The sequence below is a fragment of the Portunus trituberculatus genome, chromosome 2 (assembly GCF_017591435.1).
Source record: "Portunus trituberculatus isolate SZX2019 chromosome 2, ASM1759143v1, whole genome shotgun sequence".
NCBI lineage: Eukaryota > Metazoa > Arthropoda > Malacostraca > Decapoda > Portunidae > Portunus > Portunus trituberculatus.
The window spans coordinates 4,250,719-4,258,218 of NC_059256.1; the positions used below are offsets into that span (position 1 = coordinate 4,250,719).

At 36.4% G+C, this 7,500-nt stretch overlaps 1 protein-coding gene and 2 long non-coding RNA genes across 3 annotated transcripts in view; all 3 read right to left on the reverse strand.

The window, feature by feature from the left end:
- Positions 1-944: 944 nt before the first annotated feature.
- LOC123503076 lies at positions 945-2,083 on the reverse strand. Its single transcript, XR_006674314.1, has 2 exons — positions 1,505-2,083; positions 945-1,383 (listed from the first exon to the last, which is right to left on the reverse strand). It is a non-coding gene; the product is annotated as an uncharacterized LOC123503076 (long non-coding RNA).
- A 1,946-nt stretch (positions 2,084-4,029) lies between these two features.
- LOC123503080 lies at positions 4,030-5,979 on the reverse strand. The gene is made up of 2 exons (XR_006674317.1): positions 5,168-5,979; positions 4,030-5,015 (listed from the first exon to the last, which is right to left on the reverse strand). It is a non-coding gene; the product is annotated as an uncharacterized LOC123503080 (long non-coding RNA).
- Positions 5,980-6,419: 440 nt separating this feature from the next.
- Positions 6,420-7,500, reverse strand: part of LOC123503083 (glutamate receptor ionotropic, NMDA 2B-like) — a 119,023-nt gene continuing 117,942 nt past the window's right edge. The window contains 1 exon segment of the mRNA XM_045252502.1: positions 6,420-7,500. This exon segment is cut by the window's right edge and continues 206 nt beyond it. The gene's annotated coding sequence lies outside the window, so the exon portion shown is untranslated.

Genomic DNA, 7,500 nt, shown 5'->3' on the forward strand with positions numbered 1-7,500 from the left:
AAAAAAAAAATAGAGAATGTCAAATAAAAACAGAGATAGAGAGAATAAAATCTTACAAATATATTTCTGTAATACAAACATACACAAGACTCAATGTGACCGTGTTAGTGAATGAATGAACCCAAATGGAAGAAAAATGAAAGAAAGAAGTAATGCAAAGGTTCTATGACACGTCGAGGGAGCCGCCGTGGTACAGTGGTACAGTGGAACCATGCATGCTTTGGGGTCCGAGGGGTCTCCAAGCGCACGGGTTCGAATCCTGACCACGGTCCGAGTGTAGGTTGGGCTTCCTCACTCGGGGCAACGGTTTCCTAGCGGGTGGGCTTTGAGATAGGAGATACCCCAAAAAAGTACCCCCTTTTAACCCAGAAATGCCCGTGAAAAAGCTCACATGATGTAAATAAAAAAATAATAAAAAAAAGTCAAGCCTGGATACGTGTATAAGCGAATAGAAAATGTCAATAACAATAATAATAATACTAATAATAATACTGATTTGTGAGGAGAAAGACAAGAATTAGTGGTTCAACGTAGAGGCGATTACAAGAGAGTTTAGTGATCGATATATATTAGATAAACTCCTGAATACCAATAAAAAGGTGGGGTTATTATAAGAACTATTAGTAACACTGGTTTAGGTTAGGTTATCATTATTAACTAGTATCATATAGACGTATCGTATCAATGCAATATACAGTTTCATTTTCTTTCTATATTATACACCGTCATTGTGGGGGAAGCGATCATAGAAAACGGGGCGAGGGTAACACACACACACACACACACACACACACACACACACACACACACACACACACACACACTACCACTAATATAATACAAGCGTTAGTTTTCCCATCATTTTGTTGTAACGCGAAAAGAATCTTTGACCCGCAGCCGCCGTGTGACCTGATTTGACCTCACCTCACCTACACTCATTTCCCCCCTCACCTCCTTGACCTCACCTAACCTAATGTACCGCTAATGAACTGCACTATGTTCTGACCTAGTTTGACCCCACTGTGACCTGAGCTAACCTAACCTAACTTCATCTACACTCATTTTTCCCTCACCTCCTTGATCTCACCTAACCTAATGTACCGCTAATGAACTGCACTATGTTTCGACCTAATTTGACCTAACTGTGACCTGAGCTAACCTAACCTAACTTCATCTACACTCATTTCCCCCCTCACCTCCTTGACCTCACCTAACCTAATGTACCGCTAATGAACTGCACTATGTTCTGACCTAGTTTGACCTAACTGTGACCTGAGCTAACCTAACCTAACTTCATCTACACTCATTTCCTCCTCACCTCCTTGACCTCACCTAACCTAATGTACCGCTAATGAACTACACTATGTTCTGACCTAGTTTGACCTAACTGTGACCTGAGCTAACCTAACCTAACTTCATCTACACTCATTTCCCCTCACCTCCTTGACCTCACCTAACCTAATGTACCGCTAATGAACTGCACTATGTTCTGACCTAGTTTGACCTAACTTAACACATTTCTCTCCACTGTGACCTCAGCTAACCTAACCTAACCTAATTTGACCTAGCTTACCACATCTCTCTCCACTGTGACCTCAGCTAACTTAACCTAACCTAACCAACCTCGATTATGACCTCCAGATTCCACCATGACCTAAATCACTTTGACCTTTTGAGCCTGTTACATGACCCTACGCCTCTGTGACCCAGTTTGACCTGACACGGCGGCCGGGGTCAAGTCTTCTGGCGGGGGTGACACAAACCAGGTCACCCCCTCTTGAAGCGACATCTGGTGCCCACCCCACCCCACACCAACCCTAACTGGTGCCTTGTTTTCTTCCTTTTAACCTTCCTAACTGGTTCATATTCATTTATTAACTCAAACTGTCTTTTTCTCTACAATATTCAATTTCATTTTGTCTTCTCTAACTTATTATTTATGTACTCTCATCTTATATTAATTACGCCATTTTTTTTTTTTAGTAAACTTCATTATTTACTATATTTCATTATACCTTCCTAACTTCTTCCTAACTTCAGAATTTCTTTGTAATCTCTGCTTATATATTTGTTCTAACTTCTCTTGATTGAGTTGCCTTAAAAAATCGTCACGTTTTGTATAACTTCCTTCTAACTTCATCCTTTTTGCGCTTGGTTCATAACTTTGTCTAATATTCCTAACTTCAATTTTTTTTTATTTATTTTTTGTTTACTTAGCTTCGTGATTCAGTTCCCTTAAAAAATCATCATTCTTTGTATAACTTCCTTCTAACTTCATCCATTTTGCTTTTGGTTCATAACTTTGTCTAATATTCCTAACTTCAACTTCCTTCTAACTTTGCAGTTCTTCATATTTTTGCTTATTATTTTCTTAACTTCAAAACTTCAACTTATCTGACTTCACTATAATAACTTGCTTACTTTCTAACGTTCTAACTTCCCCAGGCATTTATTGTTGTTATTTTTCATCTAACTCTTAATTCAATTTCTGTATTTATTTGCATAACTAACTTCTAATTCATCTATTTTCATCTTCAGTTTAAGATTCTTTTGCTTCAATATTCACCTAACTTCATATTAACTTCTCAGATTTTCCTCGTAACTTCTCCTGTTCATTCTTTCATAACTTCTCTTAATATTCAGTACTTTCCATTTCAGTATTAAATTAGATCTTCTTTTTCCTTAAACTTTCTCTATTTTTGCCTATCATAACTTCTGGTCAGTGTACTTAACTTCTTTCCTGACTTCATCTATAACTTCTTTCGTAAATTTTCATATAACTTCCAGCTTCTTTTATGTATATAACTTAATATCGTAACTTCTGATAAACCCTGGAACTCCCTGCCTGCTTCTTTATGTCCACTTTTTTTTTTTTATCACCTGAATTAATTTAAGAGAGGTTTTGAGACATTCACCACTACTCTGTCCTCCTCTCCAATGCAAGAGTTAACCAGTACTCTCAATCATTCACCACTACTCTGTCCACCTCTCCAATGCAAGAGTTAGCCAGTACTCTCAATCATTCACCACTACTCTGTCCACCTTCCTAAGAGTTAACCAGCACTCTCAATCATTCACCACTACTCTAATGCAAGAGTTAACCAGTACTCTCAATCATTCACTACTACTCTGTCCTCCTCTCCAATGCAAGAGTTAACCAGCACTCTCAATCATTCACCACTACTCTGTCCACCTTCCTAAGAGTTAACCAGCACTCTCAATCATTCACCACTACTCTGTCCTCCTCTCCAATGCAAGAGTTAACCAGTACTCCATTCACCACTACTCTGTCCTCCTCTCCAATGCAAGAATTAACCAGCACTCTCAATCATTCACCACTACTCTGTCCTCCTCTCCAATGCAAGAGTTAACCAGTACTCTCAATCATTCACCACTACTCTGTCCACCTTCCAAAGAGTTAACCAGTATTCTCAATCATTCACAACTACTCTGTCCATCTTCCTAAGAGTTAACCAGTACTCTCAATCATTCATCTGCTTCTCTGGCACACTCTGGAACTCCCTGCCTGCCTCTGTATTTCCATCTCCTTGCGACCTGAATTCACTAAAGAAGGAGGTTTTAAGATGGTCATTCCATTATTTCAGCTAACTCTTGAACCTGCTTGGGGACTGGCATCTAAGTGGGGTCTTTTTAGTTTAATAATTTTTCGTTGCCCTTAGACAGTACTTCAATCCTACACGAGAAAGTTTGCTAATTCGATATAAACTTCCTAACTTCATAGGTTTAAGGTTCTATGTAACTTCCTGGCCACCCAAACAACTTCTTAAACTTCATACCAGATATCTGTTTAAATAATTCTCTTTTTAGTACAAAACTTCTTTTTTTTTGTGGTTGTAAGTTAAAATAATTAACTCATTCATTTTGTTTTTCTCGTATTTAACTTTTAATCTCTTCTAACTGCGCTCTCGTAACTCTCTGTGTGGTAGTGCCGCTTCAATTATAACTTTTTTTTTCTGTACCCTGAGCATAAAATCATTAACTTTTTTCTTATTTATTTCCTTTTTTCCTAACTTCTAATCTTTCTTCTAGCTGTTTTCTTCAATGTAACTGCGCTCTCGTAACTCTGTGGTGTGTTAGTGCTGTTTCAATTATAACTTTTTTCTGTACCCTGAGCATAAAATCATTAACTTTTTTTCATATTTATTTCCTTTTTCCTAACTACTAATCTTTCCTCTATGTAACTGCGCTCTCGTGTTGTTGTTGTTTCTATTATAACTTTTTTTGTTGTAACTAAAAATCATTAACTCTCTTCGTATCATCGTAAAGTCACCTTCTTGTATCTATTTTCCTTTCCCTAACTCCTAATCTTCCTTCTAACTGCCCTCTCGTAACTCTCTGCGGTATGTGTCAGTGTTGTGTTCGTAACTTGAAAACTTCCTCCTTCTTCACTTCATCAATTTTTGTATTTTCGCGCTCTGAACTTCATCACTTCCATAACTTCTGGAAAAAAAAAAAAAAAAAAATGTTTCATGTCTTCAAGTAAAAAATCTTACATTAGTTCTGTTTCTTTTTTTTATTGTAGCTTTGAAATAGTAGTAAGAAGTCTCTCTCTCTTTCTCTCTTATAAATATTACCAAGTTTTATCATCGGAAACTATCTTGAACAATCTCAAATGACCTCATCTTATCTATCTCGCAGTTCAGGGAATATTAATCAATCATCATCAAGGAAACACACCACAGCTTCATAATCTTATCTCGTGACTTATCTCTGAAGGGAATCTTATTAGGAAGCTCATTATCTCTGCTGTTGCCTTTGTATTATTTTATATTTCGAGTTTATAGTCTATGAGGCCTTGATACAGACACACACACACACACACACCTGTATAGAGCGCTGATGTAGGTGGTTCGTGCGCGTTTAGTCTATGAGGTCACGACACACACAAACACACACTTGTATAGAGTTGACGCATACGAGGCGGCGTGTGAGCGGTCAGTTTAGATTGAGACAGACAGACACACACATACACACACACACACACATACATACACCTGTATAGAGAGCTGATGTAGGTGGTTCGTGCGCGTTTAGTCTATGAGATCACGACACACACAAACACACACTTGTATAGAGTTGACGCGTACGAGGCGGCGTGTGAGCGGTCAGTTTAGATTGAGACAGACAGACACACACATACACACACCTGTATAAAGAGCTGACGAGCACGAGAAGGTGGGCATTTAGTCTGTGAGGCCACGACACACACACACACACACACTTGTATAAAGAGTTGACGCGTACGAGGCGGCGTGTGAGCAGTCAGTTTAGGTTGAGACAGACAGGCACACACACACTTGTATAAAGAGTTGACGCGTACGAGGCGGTGTGTGAGCGGTCAGTTTAGGTTGAGGAAGATCTTGAGAGCCTCGTTGTTGTGCTGTGAGATGCGGAACAGCAACACAGAGCGGTCTATCATAAGGTCCACGTGTCGCGTATTCTGAACCTTCCCTGCCTGCCTCTCCATTGCTTCCTATCGCGTCAAATCTTTCCTCTTCTGTTTCATATATATTCAAACTGGTTATTGTAGTTTTAAGTTGTTGATTTTCAAGGAAGTATATGTTTATTTATCTATTTATTCTTTTTTCATCCGCTAATATTAAAGAAATCTTCATAATTTTTCAATATGTAAGTTTTTTTTGTGATTTTTCGATATATATCTCTCTCTCTCTCTCTCTCTCTCTCTCTCTCTCTCTCTCTCTCTCTCTCTCTCTCTCTCTCTCTCTCATTTTCATCGTTTCCACCAATTTATCTTTCTGAATCAGGATTTTTCGATCTATATTTTCTTCTTTTCCATTTTCTTTTTTTCCGATCACAGTTTATCGATAACAAACAAAATATTTCTGTCTATATTAAAAAAAAAATATATATATGATTTTTTGACAATTACTTTATATATCGTCATTTATTTATTTATTTATTTATTTTTTTTCGGTCACCAGGGGAGGGGAAGGGGAAGGGAAGGGCAGGGAGGGAGGGAGGAGGAGGGAAGGAGGGTGGAGCAAGTGTAAACAACAAGCAAACAAGACAACAACAACATCAACAATAACAACAACTAGTGTCCCTTTGCTTGGCGGGGCGTCTCTCTCTTTCTCTCTCTCTCTCTCTCTCTCTCTCTCTCTCTCTCTCTCTCTCTAAGGAATGAATAAATAATAATAATAATAATAATAATAATAATAATAATAATAATAATAATAATAATAATAATAATAATAATAATAATAATAATGATAATAATAATAATAATAATAATAATACTACTACTACTACTACTACTACTACTAATAATAATAATAATAATAATAATAATAATAATAATAATAATAATAATAATAATAATAATAACAATACTAATAATAATGATAATAATAATGATAACAACAACAACAAAAATAATAATAATAATGATAATAATAACAATCAAAACAGCAACAAACACACACACACACACACACACACACACACACACACACACCGCCGCTCCTTACACTATAGACAACATGAAGTGAAGGAAGGTACAAGAAGTTTTAGAGACGCGATATATGTGTCTGAATCTCATCCGGCGCCGCTATAGACGTTCCAATCCTCTATATATGAGATTGGATTCCTTACATAAGAGATCCAAGCCTTTATATTCTTCCTGGTTCGCTTATACAGACCAACAAATGAGCATCGGTATTATAGAGCACGCCAACACACGCATACACGCACATACACGCACTCACACCCACACATGCACGTAAATATAGATATATGTATGTATACTTATTATTATTAGTACATTATATAAACAATTGGCGTATTCTAATCATTATTGTAACTATTATCGTTATTATTATTATTTCTCGCTGTGATATTTTTTTTAATAGATATCAAAGTTCTTTTTTTTTAAGTTTTTTTGTTATTTTCTATCGTTATTATATACATTTTTTTTTAATATATTTTTGGGTAAGGTTATCATTATTATTGTTATCATTATCATTATCGGTATTAATACTAAAGCTACTGACGCACAGAGCAACATCACTACTATCAGTATTATTAACCTAAATAACACCAAAATCACCAGTAGTCAACACATCCCGTTTTCTTTTCAACACATAATCTTTAATATTCACGTTTTCTTATCAACAAATAATCTTCTTAAGTTTCCTTCAACACACAATATTCTTTAGTAATTCCCCTAGTTTTCTTTCAACACATAATCATCTTTAGTATTCACGTTTTCTATCAACACATAATCTTCGTTAATATTCCCACGTTTTTTTTCTCTACCTCAAGTTTTCTTTCAACACACAATCTTCTTAATATATCCCCATTCCTTCAACACATAATCTTCTTTAGTATTCACGTTTTCTATCAACACATAATCTTCTTTAATATTCCCACGTTTTTTTCTCTACCTCAAGTTTTCCTTCAACACATAATCTTCTTTAGTATTCACGTTTTCTAACACGCAAACCACTTTCTATAACAAAC